Genomic DNA, 21128 nt, shown 5'->3' with positions numbered 1-21128 from the left:
AATGTGGAAAAAACACGTGGCTCTCTGTAGTGTTTAACACCTCCTTAAGTAAAACAAAACTAATTAAATCCAAGAAGGACACAACAGGAAAAAAAAGCAAACTTTAATCATGGCAGAGAACTAAAGTGAAAATATTGGATCTTTGATTTTTCAGTAAACCCTGAATCCATGCATGTAGCAAGTTCTAGGGAAACCAAACTTTTGAAGCAAAAGCCTTTGTGTAAATATTTAGATCTCACAAAACACAGAGCACAATGAAACTTTATTTGCAGGCCATACAGTTATAAATGAGATATACTCTGTTTTCCCTAACTGTGGGAGAGTGCAGGCAGATTCAAAGCATAAGTAATCGTGGGACATTTTTACTTTATACAATTGTGCACAAAGCGAAGAGACCAGGACCAATTTGTTCCTTTGAGGAGAGCTCCTCCTCAGCCCGTAAGAACATGTAATAGTGAGAAAATGCAAAGTTGAAAGAAAAATGACAAGCACTGTCCATATGGAAGGATTGATGCTGAAGGTGGAAAGACTAGTATTGTGGGAAGCAGGGTTGAAGAAGAGGAAATAACCTGTTAACAGGGATAAAGAGACATATGTGGACACACATGGGAGCCAAGGAGGAAACCAGCTCAGTAACTGGGGATGAATAAGCGTGTTTTTTGACTGGACTCAGGCGTCCAGGAATGTTGATAGGAGAGAAGTGCAGTGGACAGAAGGCCCATTCAAGGAGGAGGGGGTATCCAGAAGCAAGGACTCTAGGTTGGTTTTAGAGTCAAGCATGTCAGGATGTTCCATGAACACCCTTTGATGGTGACTCTGTAATGATCAAGGTGTACTCAAGAGTGACCCAGAATATTTGTACAAATCACAGTCTCTTTCCCCACTCTGTTATCCACACTATTAGCTTCTGAAGACTGGTGGCCGGGTCTTGTTCCAACCCTGAGTTCTCTGCTGAGCACTGCAGGTAGCAGGAGCTCAGTTTACTTTTTTCTTAGAATAAAAATAACCTCTTTTTTCCCCCGATAATAAAAGTAATATATACTAACTGCTAAAAAATTCTGAAGATGCAGCAAAGTAAGAAAGGAAAAAAACAGAAGTCATATGTAATCCAACCTCGTAGAGCTGAGCTTAATATTTTGCATCCTTTCAGGTTTTCCCTCTCTCTCACATACACACTCCCCAAAATGGTACCATACCCTACATACTGTTTTATAAACATCTATCACATTTTTCTAGCTTCATATTAAAGCTCTGAGTCATGCTTAATCACTACAATATAAACATTTCTTCCACTGATGAACACATAAATTGTTTCCAATTTGCTGCTTTTATAAACACCACTGCAATGAGCATCCTTGTACATATGTATCTGTGCACATGTTCAATTACTATTTCCTTAGGCTAAGTTCTAGAAGCAGATTTTAAGTGGCACGGCTTTTTCGAGAGCTTTTGATGTATACATTGCCAAATTTTCATCCGTGATATTTATAATAAATGAACACTTCCACCAGCAGAGCACATGAAAGTCTCCTTTCCCACCCTTACCAGATTTCTGTTAGTTTCACTGTCTCCTTGAGAGTCAAAATATTTTTTTTTTCATTTGTACTTTTTAATTAGGGAGCACCAACATTTTTATGGGTACTGCCCAAATGAATTACTGCTTTTATGAAATGCCAATTACCATTCTTGACCTAAATGAACTATCTCATTATTTAATCTCTATTCAGTAGATTCTCTTGGGTTTTACTGATGAGATCCTAAAAACCATGCAGGCAAATGGGGCGAGTTGATGAATGGCGATATAAAAGGGGTCCATAAAATTACCAACTAAGTCCCAAAAAGGAAAAGGGACAAATATTTTAGGGTACTGTCAATCAGTCCTGGGTTCAACAACGTAGACATGTCTGAAATTCAGACATGGAATTGGAATGTGCTGATACAAATTTTAGAGATCACTACCCCAGATTGACATACTTTCCCTTACAGCTTCCATGCCACCTTTGTAACTACCACATATCAGTTATATATCTTTACTCAAAACTTTTTTAGAACTTAATAGTTATTTACAAGTGATTTTTGTTGAAAGTCAAAAATCGATGCACAAATTCCTAAAAAACAGTCTTGCATGGCTATAACCAGTTCCCAAATAGCTGAGCTTACTAGTTTCCATAATTTGTCCACAGGGATATGGTTCACTTATAAATATCATTAGATTGTGCCTAAAGATGCTGCTGCTTCTTTTTATTTTATTTTATTTTTTTTTGGTTATACACACAAGGGAATGTTCACATGCCGGCAGCCTCTTCATTTGGTACATGCATTTTGCTTTTGTTTCCTTTTGCTTGTGTTAAACTCTGGAGTTCTATTATTAGAACATCACATTTAAGATGCTGGGTGAGTATAAAGGCCGTAATACCTTAAGCATAATTATTGTTAAATATTTCCCTGCAGGCCATGCCATGGAAACAGTAGTTTGATTAAATAAAGTTTTCATATGGCTTTAAATATTCTTAAAATTTCTGAAGCAAGTTTGACGAAATACGAAAATAGGACTTTTAATGACCTTTAAAATAAGACTTCCTTAAAAGGAGTTAAGTGACTAGGGTTTCAGGAAGATTGCAGGAAGATGCTCAGTTAGCAGGGTCCTCCTAGGGGAGGGACTCTGCCTGAACCTTTTCTTCAACCCCGCAGTCAAATGTGAGACAGGGGATTGGGATTTTTATTAACAAGACTACACGGATGGTTGGTTGGTTTGTTTTTGCTCTCCTGTTTTCCCACCATTTTAAAACCCCTGTTTAGCCTTCTTTAAAGGTGATCTGCAGAAAAGAAGAATAAGAAAAGTCACAAAAGAAAAAAAAACAGTGTGAAAATGCCTATAGTGGTTATTTTCATATTCTTCCTTTTCTAGAAGAAGCCATCACCTGTTTGCACAGTTCTCATCTGATAATGGTAACAGTGGTGAACTGTGGGAGAGATTAAGCTGCAAAATATTCCCATTAAAGTCTTAAATAAAGTGACAGACATGATAAAACAAGACAAGTGATGTATGAGGATATTTCTGAAAGGGAATGATTATCCTCCTAGCGCCTAACCTCTTAAGGTTTCAACATCCCCAAAGTGTCCTGCTTTTGCTTTAATACCACATTATGTATTTAACATTCTTAAATATGTCTTGAATCTGTTAGCATCTTCAGTTTGTACTACCTCTCGAGGAAAAACGTTGTATAGGTTTCCCACCTAGGCAGGATGGCTGTCCTAAATTACACTTTTTGGACCTTTAAGAAATAACTCCCAATCTTCTATTCTGGAATCAGAACCAAAATAATACTGCTACAACCAGATCCCTCATGATTTAGTGGACTTTCACAATATTCCATCTACAATGTTCAGATCATTAGTCTCAAGGTAAAATAGTTTTCACGTGACTTCATAATCACAGGTTTCCTTCCACCTTCCTCCTATTCCTTAGTCAACCACACACTTCAACTGGCTTTCACACATGTAAGTACTTTCAGTACTTGGAAAACTACCCAGTTATGATGAAAAAATATTTACTGGTAGTTACCATATCCATGGCTATGAACTACTCCCCTTTCTTAGTCACCTGAGTCACATGTGACCAGGGTGACCAGTCCCTGAATATGCATGCTTGTGAATGAAAACCTTATCCCCTAGCCGGTGATTATAATCTCAGAATGAAAAGAAAATGGAGATTCAAATTGGCCATTCAGACTGTCAAGCTGAGGAAGCTAACAAAGGTATCACCGAGGGTGTAACTGAGGCAATGAATCACACTCTTTACTAGGATCATGTATCATTCTTCTTTTGCAGACTTCCTTAAAGTTATAATCCGTCACTCCCAGATGCTCTTCATCTTTCACAGGATGTTTCCATTTCTAGTCTAAGAATTGCCCCGGGTTATTTTTAGCTTTTCAGTTGCTCTGAGTTTGCACCACTAGAGTCCTGTCATCAACAGTTACTCCCCCATGGACTGTTATGTCCCATGTCCATAATCTTCTCAGACTACTTCTCTGACAACTGATGTTTACAAACTCATTCAAAGCGAGAGAAAGAAAAAGAAATCAGAGCATCTAGTGCCCAGCAAAGCAAAGAATTGTGACATTGCCTATCAGCTGGTTAATGTTTTATAGAGATAGAACTTTTTTTTTCCTTTAACTCACTAGTAGTTTACAAGAATGGCTGTTCTTTGTGGTATGAAAATGAGGATACACAGAGGTTTCCAAAACAAAATTTAAAAAACCACAGGACTCATTCAAAACAATGGCACAAAATGGGGCACCTGAGTGGCTCAATCGGTTAGGCATCTAACTTCGGCTCAGGTCATAATCTCACCATTCATGGGTTCAAGCCCTGTGTCAGGCTCTCTACTGACAGCTCAGAGCCTGGAGCTTGCTTCGGATTCTGTCTCCCTCTCTCTCTGCCCCTCCCCTGCTAGCACTCCGTCTCTGTCTCTCAAAAATGAATAAAAACGTTAAAAACATTTTAAAAATAATAAAACAATGGCACAAAAGTTTGAAACTGACTGTAGATAATAAATAACATTTTACAAAACTTCCAGCCCATTGTTGGGAATTTTCAAGAAATAAAGTTCTCTGAGGAAATGTATTTTTAAATAAACATTATACCAATTAAAAAAAGATTACTTTAGCCTTTTTGTGCTCTAAATTTTCTCAAACACAGTACACAGTATTTTTTGAGATCTTTTAAAAGGATATTGAACATAACTTAGCTATTATTATTATTGAGGTAAACATGAAGGAAGCCCCCAAATAAGAATAAAGAACATAGGCTTTGTTATCCAGCTGAGCCCATTTCAAAACACAACTCTGCCACATACAAAGCAGTGTACCTTTCTGTATATATTTTATTTCTTTAAAAGTATTCATCTGTGAAGAGGAGAAAATCATAGAAATGCATGGTTATTGTGAAGATTAAGTACAATGATATATGAAAAGCAATAGCAGAGAGCCTGGAACATAGTAAAAGCACAAGAAATGTGAGCTGTTAGTTTTCTCTAACATGTGACAGTCCTTTATTAATTACTAGCTGTGTTGCGTGCATTCACATAATTCATAATCCTGAGGAATTTGCACCCGCATCTTGCTTTTTCTGACATTATTCTGGTTATGAATAGTCATTTCGTTTGGTATCACTTTACCTATTTTTTTTTTTAATTTTAATTTTAATTTTTGAGAGAAAGAGTGAGAGAGAGACAGAGCAAGAGTAGGGGAGGGGCAGAGTGAGAAGGAGACATAGAATGGGAAGCAGGCTCCAGGCTCTGAGTTGTTTAGCACAGAGCCTGACACAGGGCTTGAACTCACAAACCCGTGAGATGATGGTCAGAAGCTTAACTGACTGAAACACTCTCATTTTACCAGTTTTAGTAGGTATTTCACTACCCTTTTACTTGCTGCTTCTCATCTGCTTTGAATTGGGAAACCAGAATAACTGAATTTATTTAATTTGAAATTTAACCTTGGTACTTTGGTTTTCAATGTCAGAGTCTTTTTAGCTTTCTTAAGGTTCTCAGTAAAATGTGACTGATGTAGAGTCCTATCCTATCAATGAACAAAATATGTGAAGGATTAATAGATTATCATTACATTATATTCTTCTCCCTGTGATATAATGATTTAAGAATCATCCACGGTTCCTGAAAATGCTTCACAGGCATAAAGGCGAAATGGGTATCTTATTAATGAAGGTGACTTTTGGACCCCACCCAAGGGTGGGGGACTGGCTGCCATGTGATTAGAGAATTGGAATTTTCAGGCCCCCCCATCACCTCCAAGGATGGGGGACAGGCTGGAGTTTGAATTGGCTGATGGCCAAAGACTTAGTCAATCATGGGCATGCAATGAGGTCTCCACAAAAACCAAAAGAACTGGGTTTGGAGAGCTTCTGGGTCAGTGAACACATGGGGATGAGAGGAGGGTCGCATACCCAGAGAAGACACAGGAGCCCCATGCTCTTTCCCCCTACCTTGCCCTATGTATCGCCTCATGTGGTTGTTGATTCATGCCCTTTAATAAACCGGTAAATATAAGTAAATGTTTCCCTGAGTTGTGTGAGCTGCTCCAGCAAATTAGTTGAACCTAAAAAGGAGGTTGTTGGAAGCTCCAATCTGTAGCCAGTTGGTCAGAAACACCGGTAACAGCCTGAGGTTTGCCACTGGAGTCTGAAGTGGGATGTGGAAAGCAATTTTGTAGGACTGAGTCCTTAACCTGTGCAATCTGATGCTATCTCCTGGTAGACAGTGTCAGAATTGACTTGAATTCTCTGATACCCAACTGGTGTGCAAGAATCACTTAGTGTTTGGGCATTGGGGAATAACCCTTCACATTGGAATTGGTATTAGGAACCCTAAAAGACTCTCCCACTGTCAACCTCTTTCAAAAAAGGTCTTCTGATATCTGGCATTAAATAGAATGAAAATAGTAAGATTAATGAATTATAAAGAAAGAAAGAAGAGAATCAGGCCAGAGAAAGAAGAAGTAAGAAATGTACTAACCACTGGGACAAGTGTAATTGTTATGATTTTAATATGATATTTGGCACAAAGCCTCCTGGCTCCAGGTCAAAAAGGAAATGTGTTCAATGATCCAGTTCTTGCTATCAGAAAAAGGGGAAGCATTCTGATTTTGGGGAGAGGAAAAAGTCTCATGTGAGACCTTATATAGAAACGCCCAGTTTTTGTTCATTTCCCTAACAATGTCCTTGGCAAGGAAATGGGGTTATAAAATATAATATGCAAGTAACCTTTGACTTTTTCTTCTTCAGTTCTCATATCACTTCTACTTTTGAAGCAATTGGTCTACATTTCACTCTGGTCCATCTACTGCCATCTCTCCAGCCTGTATTTTTTTTCCCCCAATGTTTTTACAGAGAGAGACAGAGCGTGAGTGGGGGAGGGGCAGAGAAAGAGGGAGACACAGAATCCAAAACAGGCTCCAGGCTCTGAGCTGTCAGCACAAAACCTGACGCGGGGCTCGAACCCACAAACTGGGAGATCATGACCTGAGCTTAAGTTGGACCCTTACCCAACTGAGCCACCCAGGCACCCCTCTCTAGTCTGTATTCTTGACGCTCACAAACTAAATTAATATTCCAATCAGTCTCCTTGCATCCAGTTGTCCTGATTGTCAAATTTACCTTATACACTTTCGCCGTATGGATGGTCCTAAACCAACATGTTCATGTCACAGGATTCAAAAACCTTGAATTACTTCCTGTAACTTCTGGAAAAAATGCAAACTTTTCTGATAGGTATTCAAGATTCCCCCGTAATATCATCATATCCCATATTTTATAAATAATCACTCACTCTCCATTCCTAACCCTCCAACCCAACCATCCTTTCTCCTCAGTGTTTTGGCCACATCATGCGGCTTCCTGCCTCTACTCCTTTACTCACATGATTTCCCTTCCTAAAATCCCTTTCCCTTCTCTTTTCCACCTATCAAAATCTTAATTCTGCTTTAAAGTCTAAGTCCGTTCGCTCATGAAGCCTTCCTAACAATGGGTTTCTGTGTCTTTCTTTCTTACACTACTGTCTGTGCCAACGCATGTGTGTTCTGAGGACTTCTGGGAATTCCTGAGACCTTTTCAGGGGGCCCATAGGGTCACAGCCATTTTTATAATACTAAGATGTTATCTATTTTCCTCACTGTGTTAACACCTGCAATGATGGTGCAAAAACAATGGCGGGTAAAATTCCCAGCATCTTAGCAAACTCAGCAGTGGCACCAAACTGGCCTAGTTGTCATTGTATTCTTTACCACTGCATACAGTAGTGTATGCATTCTTCACTTAAGAATGTTCTTGATGAAGCTGTAACAATGACTAACGTTATTAAATCCTGACCCTTGAGTACCGGGCTTTTCAATATTCTGTGTGAAGAAATGGAAGTAACCATAAAGCACTTCTGATGCACACTGCAGTATGATGGCTGTCTTGAGGAAAAGTGCTTATATAATTTTCCAGTTGCCAATTTTTTTTCACAGATACCACTTCACTTGACAGATAACTAACAAAATTCAGTTGTATAGACTTGGATATTTGGTAGATATTTTGCAGAAAATGAACAAAGTGAAACTGTCATTTCAGGAGAAACAACTGACAATATTTATTGCTTATGATAAAATTCAAGTTTTCGGGGCACCTGGGTGGCGCAGTCGATTAAGCGTCCGACTTCAGCCAGGTCGCGATCTCGCGGTCCGTGGGTTCGAGCCCCGCGTCAGGCTCTGGGCTGATGGCTCAGAGCCTGGGGCCTGTTTCCGATTCTGTGTCTCCCTCTCTCTCTGCTCCTCCCCCGTTCATGCTCTGTCTCTCTCTGTCCCAAAAATAAATAAACGTTGAAAAAAAAAATTCAAGTTTTCAAACAAGTATTAGAATTTAGGACAACTTGTATTCACCACCGTGCACTTCACAGCTTCCCAATATTCCTTAGCTTCACTGGTGAGACTGGGGCTGTGTTAACTAACGTCATTTTTTTCACCTTGTATAACAAAATGGGTCAACATTTGTAAGAGCTACTTAACTCAGTGAACCAATGTTTTCAACTGCCCTGTGAATAGTGATAAAAATTAGGCTTGGGTAAAGATCCATTCAAAATGCAAGACAGGTTTTTAATATACAAAAATTTGTTGATATGGCTTCACATTTCATATTACAACGAACCTTTAAGATGCTACTACCTGTCAAGTTTCAATGTGTATCAAAGAATATCTAGAATTACCTGAAAAGACTATAAACAACTCTCTTTTCTGACCACCTATCTGTGTAAGGCTGAGTCTACTTCACATACTTCAACCAAAACAACACACTGGAACTTTTAACTACAGAAACAGATATTAAGAATCCAGCTGCCTTCTCCTAAAGAGATGTGTAAAATGCATGTGTAATGCCACTCTTCTATGTTGTTTTAAAAAAAAAAAAAGTTATTTTTTATTAAAATGTTTTATGTTTATATATATTGAGTTTATTAGTTTTAAGTAAATTAATACATTTAATTTTTTTCAGTTTTAAGTTCTACTATAGTAAATATCAATATACCTACATGAAAAGCTCTTTGGGGTCCATACTTTTAAGAGTATAAAGTGAAAGAATATAAAACCTTTAGAACCACCATTTCATACCATTAATTCTGGCTCTTAATTTTCCATTATATAAATTATAATAATAGTATGATACAATACCTATAGAGTACGTCATCTATTTTTATGTATGCATATTATCATTTTTATTGGATTATAACAATAAAGAGAAAAAAATCCCGCTTTTTCTTTTTAACTTATAACCCCCAGGAAAGTAAGCCAACAGATAGATACTTGCTATATTGACTTGAGATCACATTCAAGTCAAAGTGTTTAACAGAACCATGTTATACAAGTTTGGTTGGTTTCCAAAAGCTGCTCCAGATGGCTTGAAAAATTTAAGACCATATTCCATCCCAATGCAGTTGTCAGGTTCTTTATTCCATTAAAGTTTTTAATCATTACATTGTATTCCATTGAAATAAAGTACTTCCCTTCTCTCTTTACACATGTGGTCCCCACTCCCTAGAATCTCTCCCTTTCCTTAGCCAACTCCTCCTTATGGAGCCCTTCCCTGAGCTCCCTGGCTAGCTTAGCTCTCCTCCTCATATACCCTCAGAGCACCTTATATTCCTCCTTAAATGTCACATCTCACAATTTTAATTGTGTAGTTATTCGTGTAATTATTTGATTAATATCTGTTTCTCTCACTAGAATATATGCCCCAAGGGATATTTCAGTGATATTTCCCAATAGTACCTGCTTAATAGGGTTATAGAAATACTAAATGGATAAATATTATTAAATAAATCAACTGAAATTAATTAACCCTTTATCCTGCGATATTTTGTAATATTACAGATAAAGCAACAGGGGGGAAATTACGTTACGCATCACAGAAGAAAGTATCTGATTTCTGCTTTTCTTTTTTTTTTTTTTTTTTCAACGTTTATTTATTTTTGGGACAGAGAGAGACAGAGCATGAACGGGGGAGGGGCAGAGAGAGAGAGGGAGACACAGAATCGGAAACAGGCTCCAGGCTCTGAGCCATCAGCCCAGAGCCCGACGCGGGGCTCGAACTCACGGACCGTGAGATCGTGACCTGGCTGAAGTCGGACACTTAACCGACTGCACCACCCAGGCGCCCCTGATTTCTGCTTTTCAAGGAAGTGGTTAGAGAATAGAGATGCGGGTGGCAAAAGTGGCGACGGGACTGTGAGAGTCCAGGGAAGACGTGACCTTGTCTGAGGGGGGAGCAACAGAAATGAAGACACAGAGACAGACAAGCTGTAACTTACACTTAGAAATAGGTTAGGGGCACCTGGGTGGGTCAGTAGGTTAAGCGTCCCACTCCTGACCTCAGCTTAGGTCATGATAGCGTGGTTTTGTGGGTTCGAGCCCCAAGTCAGGCGCTGGAGCTGACCACAGAGAACCTGCTTGGGATTCTCTGTCTCAGCCCCTCTCCCACTTATGCTCTAAATAAATAAATAAATAAATAAATAAATAAATAAATAAATAAATAAATAATTTAAAGAAACAGCAGATCGGGAACAGTATCAGGAGGAGTCTGAGGTTTCTGGCTTGAGCAGCTGAGAGGATGGTGATTATATTTTGTGCATGTACCAAAATGCACAAAACTGAAAAAGCAGTGTGGGTAGGAGGGGAGACCAGTAAGAGTCTGTGAGATTTCCCAGTGGAGATATCAGGGGCCCGAGGTTGAGAGGAAAGAGTTAAGACTGTGAGTAGAATCTTGGGAGCTGTTAACACAGAGTTCTGTGGTAACTGGAGCTAGGGAAGCCTGTGTGAGGACAGCCGGCGAGAAAAGAGGAGCTGCGGACATCTGCCTGACAGGAAGGGTTTAGGTGGACAAGGGGAAAGCAAGAAGGTGTAGAAGTGGTCAACCCTAAGATCATCATTGGTTCCCTTCTCCTCCATTTCCCATCTCTCTCCCTTCCTTCCCTCTTCCTGCACTGCCCGCCCTGCCTGGGACGGTACGACTAGTCTACTAACTGGACCGCTTGCCTTCTTTCTCGCCTTCCAGTGCATCCTGTATACCCCCTGCCAGACTGACCTCTGTACAGCTGCACTGTCCAACAGTAACTACTAGCCACACGGAGCTACTTAAATTAATTAAAAACTCCTCTGTGGGGAGCCTGGGTGGCTCAGTCGCTTAAGTGTCAGACTCTTGATTCTGGCTCAGGTCATGATCTCATGGTGAGTTCATAAGATTCTTGTTCTCTCCCTCTCTCTCTGCCCCTCCCCCGCTTGCATGCATGCATACACACACACTCTCTCTCTCTCTCTCTCTCTCTCTCTCTCTCTCTCTCTCTCTCACGCTCTTAAAATAAATAAATAAACCTTAAAAAATTCAAATTCAGTTCCTCTGTATCACTAATCACATGTTAGGGTAGGTCACTGAGAGGACATGACCGCTGATTGACCCAGGAGCTGGACTCCAACAATCAGAGGTTCCTCACCACCACCACCACCACCACCCCCCCCCCCCCCCCCCCCCCGCCTCAGCTCCCACCCACCGTCCTTGGAAAGTACATTCCACTTGCCTTCCCTGCTCCCAGAAGTTGCCCCAAGGACACAACCTTGAGATAGTGATGTGGAATTCAGACCATCTGGTCCATATACATGACTGAACCTAGTTAAGGCCTCTATAGCAACTTTTAAGATACTGGCAGGCGGGGGTGGAGATCTTCCTGCCTTTAGGTCCACCTAAGAAAAGCCTCATAAGTTCCCTTGCTCATTAAACTGTCCACCTCCTGATATGGAGTGGCCTCTTTCTTTAGTCTTTCCTTCTCTTCAAGTACGGCGTCACTTTCAGATTTTACCCAGGAAGGTCCCAAGGAGGTTTGGAACTAACACCCTTCAGGTGTCTCCACAGCCGCACGTGGCTAAGGGGCTATGGTGCTGGCCACCACAGAGACAGAACATTTCCATCATACCGAAAATTCTGTTGGGACAGTGCTGCTATAGCATTGCTTTGTCTTTTCAGCTCAAAAGTCCAATACAGCTACATTTAGCCTTAAACTAACTTCATCTCCTCCCACTACCCTAGATCAACTGGATACAAACTGGACACATCTTCCTCATCTCCACTTCCATTCATTTGCCCATGCAAGTAGGATACCCTCTGTAATATATCCACTGTGGCAGTCAGATTTGTGTGTCAGCTTAGCCAGGCTACAGGACCCAGTTATGAAATTAAACACTAATCTAAGTGTTGTTGTGAAGGAATTGTATACATGCGGTTAACATGTACAGTCAGTTGACTTTAAAGGAAAAGACATTAGTCTCAATGATCTAGGTGGGACTCACCTAATCAGTTGATGGGTCTTTAAAAAAAAAAAATCCTGAGGCTTCTCTGAAAAAAAAAAAAAAAAGAAGTTCCACCTATGGACTGCAGCAGCCGTCCCTGCCCTTCCTGCCAGCATGCTCTGTGGATTATACCCCACAGCTGCATAAACCAATTCCTTCAGCTAACTCTGTTTAATAAATCAGGGGTGCCTGAGCGGCTCAGTTGGTTAGGCGTCTGGCTCAGGTCATGATCTTGCGGTTCGTGAGTTCGAGCCCCACATTAGGCTCTCTGCTGTCAGCACAGAGCCTGCTTCAGATGCTCTGCTCCCCACCCTCTGCCCCTCCCCCACTTGTGCTTTCTCTTTCTCAAAAGAGTTTAAAAACAAATACATCTGTTTATTAAATCTCTGTGTATGTACAGATACATACAACTATACATACACATTTGAACGTGTGTGCACCTGTGTGTACCTATGTGTGTATATATATATATATATATATATATATATATATATATATATATACACTACTGATTCTGTTTTCTGGATTGGTATACCTTTCGGTACAGGTTTCAGTACCTAGTGAAATGTACCCTTCAAGGTTGAGCTATATACCACCCCTCCTTTAAAATTACAAACCTAGGGGCGCCTGGGTGGCTCAGTCAGTTAAGCATCCGACTTCAGCTCAGGTCATAGTCTCACTGTTTGTGAGTTCGAGCCCCATATCGGGCTCTGTGCGGACAGCTCTGAGCCTGGAGCCTGCATGGGATTCTGTGTATCTCTCTCTCTGTCCCTCCCTTGCTTGCACTCTTTCTCTCTCAAAAATAAACAAACATTAAAAAAATTAAAAGAAAAAATTTTAATTACAAATTTTTCAAAGAAAATGGCTCTTAAAACTAGCTGTACATTAGAGTCACCTTCATAAACTTTATTTAAACACATTCAGGTTTTAACCAAGAGCAATATTAGCACATAAAGGTCAGCTTGGACCTTCACTTTTCCAAAGAGCTCTCTGGGGAGTTCTGATGCACAACAGAGCTGAGGACTGCCATCCTAACCGAACTCCTCCAGCACTTTTGCTGTGCGTGCCTTTAAGTCACCAAACACTGCACACTGCCTGATATTCTCTCCTTCAACCAACTAACCAGCAGTGGTTGCAGGACTAACATTTGTCAGATACAAAGACACTGTGCAGGGGCCAGAGGCAACAGTATACCCACTCCTGGCCTTGAGGGGAAACGTTGAGATATACTGCTTGGTATTCCTCAAAGCACTTTGATTAATAAATATTGAATGAATGAATACATGAAAATTTCACGGCAAAATTTAGTGAAGCTGATAGCGGTTTATTCAAAATAGTGCATAATTTAAATAGCTCTTATTTCTAGTTCAATTGAAAATCCTATTAGCAAGTGTTAGTAAGTGCCCAACATATTTATTTATTGATAAGACTGTACTGTTGGTATTTTACAATATTGCTGAGTAGGATTAATTCTCAACCCAGTGAAAACTTGGTAGATATCTAATGCCTGTAACTACTTTCTCGGAAGCACTGAGTCACAAATGCCCGTGTGCTCTTCTACGGAGAACAGAACCAATTTCTGATGCCAACACCATCCGATTTCAGTTGAAAGGAAACAGGAAGGGGTACAGCTGGGATGAGCAATGTGGGGCTGTGGTCATCTGAAGGTTGGCTATCCCGGTGCCCGCAATCTGTATTGCCGGCTATAAGCATCCATAAATCTTAGATAAGGCTTCTCACTATATTATTATTTTATGAATATGCTTTTAAGATAGCTAAAATGCTTTTCAATCACTGTGCATGCAGTCACTGAACAACACCCCAGTGAGGAAATCTGCTGATTTTTCTGCTTTTTCACATAAGGAGACTGAGGTCCTAAAAGAAAAAGCCCATAGGGGACTGAGAGCAGAACCGGAAGAGGGCTTCTAAATCCCTCGAATTCTACCTCATGCTCAACTTCCTGGCGGGGAGGGGACCTTTAGAAATGACTCTAACAAAAAAGAAAAAAGGAAAAAAAAAAAAAAAAAGAAAAACACTTTTCAAAGTCTCAGAAGTACCTCCTCTCATTCACTTTTCTCTTCTTCAACCTTCTTACTACTTATGTCACAAGACAGTGTATTTACTTTTTAAAAACACTTAAGACTGTGTTAAAAATCATGAAATGGTGGTGATACCATTAGCATCACTGAATAATCTGTCAAAATTTTCATTATGTGTTTTTATTTTAAGGGATTTGGACTTAGCAGTCAAATTTTACTCCAGCTGCAAGTATCGTCTTGATATATTCTAATTCATACTAACACTGTAAAGATCTATATTATTGGTTTGCTCATTATAATTAATGAAAATGCTCTTTGGTCGTTATTACAATCTATCAGGTCACATTAATCTACATTTCAAAAAGTGCCTTGGGAGAAGGAACTGTAAATGCATTTTCCTTTTGAAGGGGCCATTAGAATTTTTTTTTGATTAAAAACCTATCTTACAGGTTTTTGTTTTTTTTTAACCAGAGACAGATTTAAGGAATACATTTGAGACTTACAGTAAAGATGCACTTTTTTATTATTAATTTGTCAAAACAAGGAAAATTGCAATTAGCTAGTAGGACTTCAGAAATAAAGGGATTTTAAATGATCTTTCCAGAGCCCTTAAGCCTTTCAAACTAATTACAAATTCAAAATACGGGGGTTTGGGGTACAGGGGGAGGGATAGCTATAGTTGAAATCCTACAGATCTCTCTCCTTTTCAATTTTCAGGAATCCTGTGAATCCATTCTGTGTATACGTTTCTGCCAAGTTCTGTGTTTCTCTTTAAATTTTTATTACAACTTCTTCCATTAGTGCTGTTTTTTAGGTCATGGCAGTCAGGTTATTTACCAGCAGACTCTCAACTTTAACTTGATTCTTTTGCTTCTGTGGGCTTTTCTGGCCATTATTGTGGCACGCTTCTAGATGACTTATAATCAAATGAGTTCCATGGTAAATACTGATATTACATCTTTGTTCAGAATGCCCAGGGCTCCCTGCTTTCCTCATGCCTGTTTTTGTCAAATTAATGTTGACATTTCCCCAGATAATGGATAGATCACTGAATTTCAAATGGGATACTGCGTGGGGCAAGAATTCACAAGGCATTTCAGTGGAGGCTTTCTGAAAATAGGGGGAAAAACAGTAGAATGAACACTGTTACAAGGAGGAAATTTGGCTGATGATGACAATAGGTTGAAAGAGGGGGGGAAATAAAACAAAAGCAACTCAGATTCAACAGTGAGTCACTTACTAGGGTGTTATATTCCCAGAAACATCCTGTCTTTCTGTCATTCCCTGCTTGCCATCAGCTACCAAGTCCTGCTACACATAAAACATGTATGTTCTTCCTTCCCATCCCCACTGATACATCCTGGTTAAAGCATACATCATCTGCTAGATTGTTATCCAGTCTGTCTATATTTAAACTCCTCTGAAGAATTAAACATCTTTCCACTAAAATGAAATGTCTGCCTATCTATACCTCCGAGTCATAGGTCTTAATACTATATTTTGCAACTCCATCCACCAATTGCTATTATCAAATATTTAAACTTGATGTCCTGCTTTGCCTAAGTGTCAGGATCTACCACTTGTTTTTCCCCAATCAACATGGCCTCCCCTCCTTAAAATGGAGGGCCCAAGTGGCTTTACCAATACTGAATGGGAGAAGCTTAGTAATTTCTTTGTTTTGGACACATAGGTGCAAATGCAACCTAAACTTGCATAAACTTTTTGACATTGTTATTACATGCTTGATTCATACTAAGATTTAATTAGCCAAACACCTAGTCTTTTCACATAATCAGTCATTAGCTTCAGCTCTTATGATTTGTACTTAGGCAGCACATATTTGTGAATCAGGAGCAGGCCGTTACTTTAATTCATATTGATTTTTGTCTCCTCTAGAAATTGATTTCCAGCCATTGTTCCACAGTCTTGGTACCAAGATCAATTGCCCAGATAAGTATACTCTTACTAGGTCCACATTTCTTCATTCTGTATTTAAATTCAATTTTGTTCATACCATTTGCTAAACTCAAAACACACAAAAATGTGTCAACTATACTCCAATTTTTAAAAAACACAAACATGTCTGTGGCTTTCTCCTGTTCTACCATTATAATCACCCTCATTAAAAAACAAAAAAAAGGTAATGTGCTCTGTCTGACATGACTTATTTATATTGAACTTGCACTGGCTCCTGATGACCTTTCCTTTTTCTAACATTCACAAACCACCCACTTAAAAATCTCATCTTGTGATATTCCTGGAGAGTAATACTCTGTTGTCAATGTCTCCATTTATCAGAATTTAGTTTATGTCCAACTTCTACCCTAACCCTACCCCTTCTGGAAAATTGTCACATTTGTCCCTCTATTATTCTGGTAATTGCCCCAGCCCTCATATCACCTCCATTAGCAACTGTGATTCCACGAGCGAATTCACCTGCTCTTTCAATACCCTGGTTGATATATAATTTTTCTAGCTAAGAAATTTAAACTCATTTGGAATAATGATATACCTTCCTACAACAGTCTCACGCAACATGGACTTTTTTTTAATGTTTTTATTTATTTTTGAAGGGGAAAGAGAGAGAGAGAGAGAGAGAGAGAGAGAGAGAGAGAGCGAGCATGAGCAGGGGAGGAGCAGAGAGAGGGGGAGACACAGAATCCGAAGCAGGCTCCAGGCTCCGAGCTGTCAGCACAGAGCCCGATACGGGGCTCGAACCCACGAACTGTGAGATCATGACCTGAGCCGAAGCCAGACGCTCAACCGACTGAGCCACCCAGGTGTCCCAAGGACTTCTTTTTTTTTTTTTTTAACGTTTATTTATTTTTTAGACAGAGAGACAGAATCTGAAGCAGGCTCCAGGCTCCAAGTTGTCAGCACAGAGTCCGAAATGGGGCCCAAACTCAGGAACAGTGAGATCATGACCTGAGCCGAAGTCAGACACTCAACAGACAGCCACCCAGGCGCCTCTAGCATGGACTTCTACAGCTCCTTCCCAGGACTTGAACCTTTCAATCTAAAGTTCACCTTCACTAGCAGAAAAGACAAAAGGAATATGGAAGCTGATAAGCTCTTGTCTGTTACCTCATACCATTACACTGTCTTCCTCAAATTCTGGACAGAACACTGCTTCAGAATCTAAATAACTCAAAACCAATCCTCTCTTCCACTCATCATGCTAAGCATTTTTTTCCACAATGTTCCACTCATGCACTCACTCTGGACTTGAGGTTTATTCTAAAATTTTAATAATAATGGAAAAAATAAGACTGGAGTGTTTCAGCGAACTATTATTATGGGATGACAGTTTTGTTAGCACTCTGAGTTAAACTGGCTTTAGCTAGTCTGGCTGGCTGGACCCAGAAGTCCAATCACCATTTATGACTGTTTCTCTGGGAAAATACATTCTGCATTCCAAAGAAGTGAGTCAGAAAGATTTTTGACTGAGACGTTGTATGCTGGACTGCCGCCTATTCTTGTTCCTACCTTCCAATCCTAACAAATCAACAAATGTAGCTTTGGAATCAGCCACATAAAACAAAAGAGTACATCCCCTTCCCTCCATATTCAGGCAAAGTACACATTCCCTCACCTTTTGCTCTTAAATGTACAAAATGCTTTCAAAGTTGAAATGCCATGTGAATTGCTGCCATAGCAAATGGGCTAACTGAGCAGTTCTTACTAGCCTATCTTTGGTCTCCTTTCTTCTTTTGAGAGTTCCTTTTGCCAAATCACCGTTCCTTTGTTTGGTTTCCTTTTTTGGTTTAGTTCCTTTTCTTTTTTATTTTGGTGAACTTAGTGCCAAAAGGTACAAGGCAAAGCCATCCTATTTCTTTGTAGAAGATACAAGAGCAAAAATCCAAGTAAAGAAATGCTTGAGCAGAAGGGTCCTGCCTTATTCCCAGTCTTCCAGATCCAGAAGATCTTGTGAGCTTGAGGCAGATCTTGGTACTTCAGTTGGATTTCTGGGATTAGCCAGAAAGACTCTGGACAGCCCATAAAATAAACTATAATCTCTCTCAATAGCCCCAACATCAATTCATTTGCCTCAGGGCCATTTAGGCTAGAAATAACCAAAACGACGTCTGGATTTGGGAGGGGAGGGGGGGTGGGAGGGGATGAAGGTGGGAACCCACCTTGAAATAAAACTTGATCAATCACTCTGAAACAAAGCCTGCAAACAAAAATATGCAGACATATGAGGAGCTGGCTCTGATTATTCTTTTATACCTTTCACACTGGGGGCAAGAAAGTAAGGTTGACATTCACCTCATTCTATATGTTGCTTCCAGACCATTAGTCCTCAATGTTCTTGGGATGAAAATAGTTCCCCTTAGGTCCATGCAAGCAGAGTATGACCCCAGAGTTTCCTAGAGCCTATCGTCTCCTACCTGCCAGCTAACGCTCCCGGCCCACAGAAAATCTGGCCCCTGGCTCACATTTCCCTCTCCATTCCAAGTTTTCCCTCATCCAGAAGGACATCTGCATCCACAGACATGACTGGGCCACCTTGACCCCTTAGTAACTTGACTTCTTATCACCAATGATGTTCTCCCTTTCATGCACTAACTTCCATGGTCCCAACCTAGACCTTGTTATTACTTGACAAATTGCCTTTCCAAAATCACTTACTCAGGAATCCCCCTTTCTGACCACCACTAACATCCTGTCCTAATTGCACAATGACCTCAGAGGCCCTGTGACATTTTCTAACCAATCTGCAGATTTGCATTTCTTTCCCTCCCCTCCTTTTGTATAGTTACATTTCCCAGCTCATCATTTTAATAACACTCTTGCCAATATTCTGCTCTTTCCATCACAACCATTTAGCAAAGCCCTAACTTGGGCTGAATCCTGCTACCTGCTTTCGTGGTGTCTGAGTGATGCTGGAGAAAGCACAGCAGCACAGGTTGGTTTAGTTGTAAATTCAGGTCGCTAGCCCCACACAGGCCCTCGCCACTGCCCAGACATCCTAGAACTTTTCCTAGGTTTTCCAAGCCAGCTTGGTCTCCCATTTCACAACTGGTTCAACGTGCCAACTCCCCCCCACCTCCGCCCCTGCACTCACTGTTCTCTTCACTCTCAGCAGCTGAAAATGGAAGCTGTTGGATGAGAACTCCCTCTGCTTCTCTCCAACAAATCATAAACCAGCAGCATCCACCTGCTGCTCCTGGATCTTTGGAGATGCTGCTCCTCTGATCTAACGTTGACTCCTCCACATCTACAAACCATTCCACAGCCCATTTCAGACCGCTCTTTTCTCTAGGTCAGTTGTTCCCCTCACATGGATCCTTCTCATCAATATTTAAATCTGTTTATGGCTCCATCTGACCCACAGAAGGAAATCATCTTTGGTTCTCCAGAGTCTCCTCTGCTCACTGGGCTCTCATCCTCCAGCCCTTCACAGTCAAACTCCTAGAAAGAGAGGTACTTTGTTTTTTCTCCTGCTCATTGCATAATCTGCTCTAATCTGGATTAGAATGGCATCCCCAGCACTCCCTAGAAAGAGCTTTGGGGAAGGACACCAGGGACCCCAATGCTTTTTCAGTATTCATCTAACTCACTGGTTCTTAAATGAGGGCAATTTTGCCCCCAGGGACATTTAACAATGTCTGGGCATATTTGGTTGTCACAGGTGGGTAAAGAACACTGGCATCTCATGGGTAGAGGCCAGGGATGCTGCTAAACACCCTACAATGCCTACAATGCACAGGACAGCTCCCACAACACAGAGAAATCCAGCCCAAAATTTGGTGCTGAGGCTGAGAAATCCTGATATGACTGAATTCCTAAAGCTACTCACCACTTCCATCTGTTTCTTGGTTTTTAGCCTGCCCCTCTTCAGATTCCTCTCCTACCTCTGGTCATCTCATTTGGCAGCCATCTACTCATTCCTGAGTCACTACCCCTCATTCCTTAAAGATTTAAGCCCTGCCTCACTGTTAACCTCTCCAAGACATCTCTCCTGACATAATTCTTGGGGATTTCCACATGCACATGTGATCCTTCCACCACCCTGTCCTTGCAACTCCACATTGCCCCAGCCCCTCATTCCAATGCTCATATCCCAGACCTTGTCTGTACTGGTTATTGTAATTCCTTCCTCAGTGAGAAAGATTGGATTCTCCAACCAACACTTCCTATTTTTCCAGTTTACTCTCTCCAATACCCCAACTGCAAAAATTATCAAGCCCCACTAAGGTCTAACTCTCCTGATCCTATTGTCTCACCCGGCTCCTGTCCCTGGTCCTCTGCTCTCTTGCAAACACCCTGAAACTCTCTTAGCCTTGTCTTGCTTCACTGAACTGACTTGGGAGAAACCCCCAAGTTGGTGAAATCAAACTCGTTGCCTACTGTACACCTGTTTCCCAAAGCTGGACTTGAATGGGAAAAGCACGCACTCATCATGACCAGGAACCTCAAGTGGGCTCTCAGTGCTGCCAGGAAATTATACTACATTTCCCAGAACATTCACTCTCAGATGACTGTGTCACACCTTCTCCTCTCTCTCCAGGTCTCTTCCTCTCTTCCTTCCTCAATCTTAGCTAATGTCTTGCTTCTCATTTCACGGGTAAACAAGAAGCAATCAAGAAAAAACAACAAGATCCTACCAGCGAAACTACTGAACTAATTCCACCTGGGTCCCCATATGGTGTTTTTATAAGAATGAATGGTCTCTACGGCCATGAAGGGTGTCCAACCTCTC

General features: G+C 40.6%; 1 protein-coding gene across 2 annotated transcripts in view; it reads right to left on the bottom strand.

Moving 5' to 3' along the window:
* Positions 1-21128, bottom strand: part of ANO6 (anoctamin 6) — a 198507-nt gene that overhangs the window by 89861 nt on the left and 87518 nt on the right. The gene's annotated exons all lie outside the window — the stretch shown is intronic.

This window comes from Prionailurus viverrinus, chromosome B4, assembly GCF_022837055.1.
Source record: "Prionailurus viverrinus isolate Anna chromosome B4, UM_Priviv_1.0, whole genome shotgun sequence".
NCBI classification, from domain to species: Eukaryota; Metazoa; Chordata; class Mammalia; order Carnivora; family Felidae; genus Prionailurus; species Prionailurus viverrinus.
The sequence above is the reverse complement of the archived record's forward strand: the minus strand, read 5'-3'. Positions and strand labels throughout refer to the sequence as shown.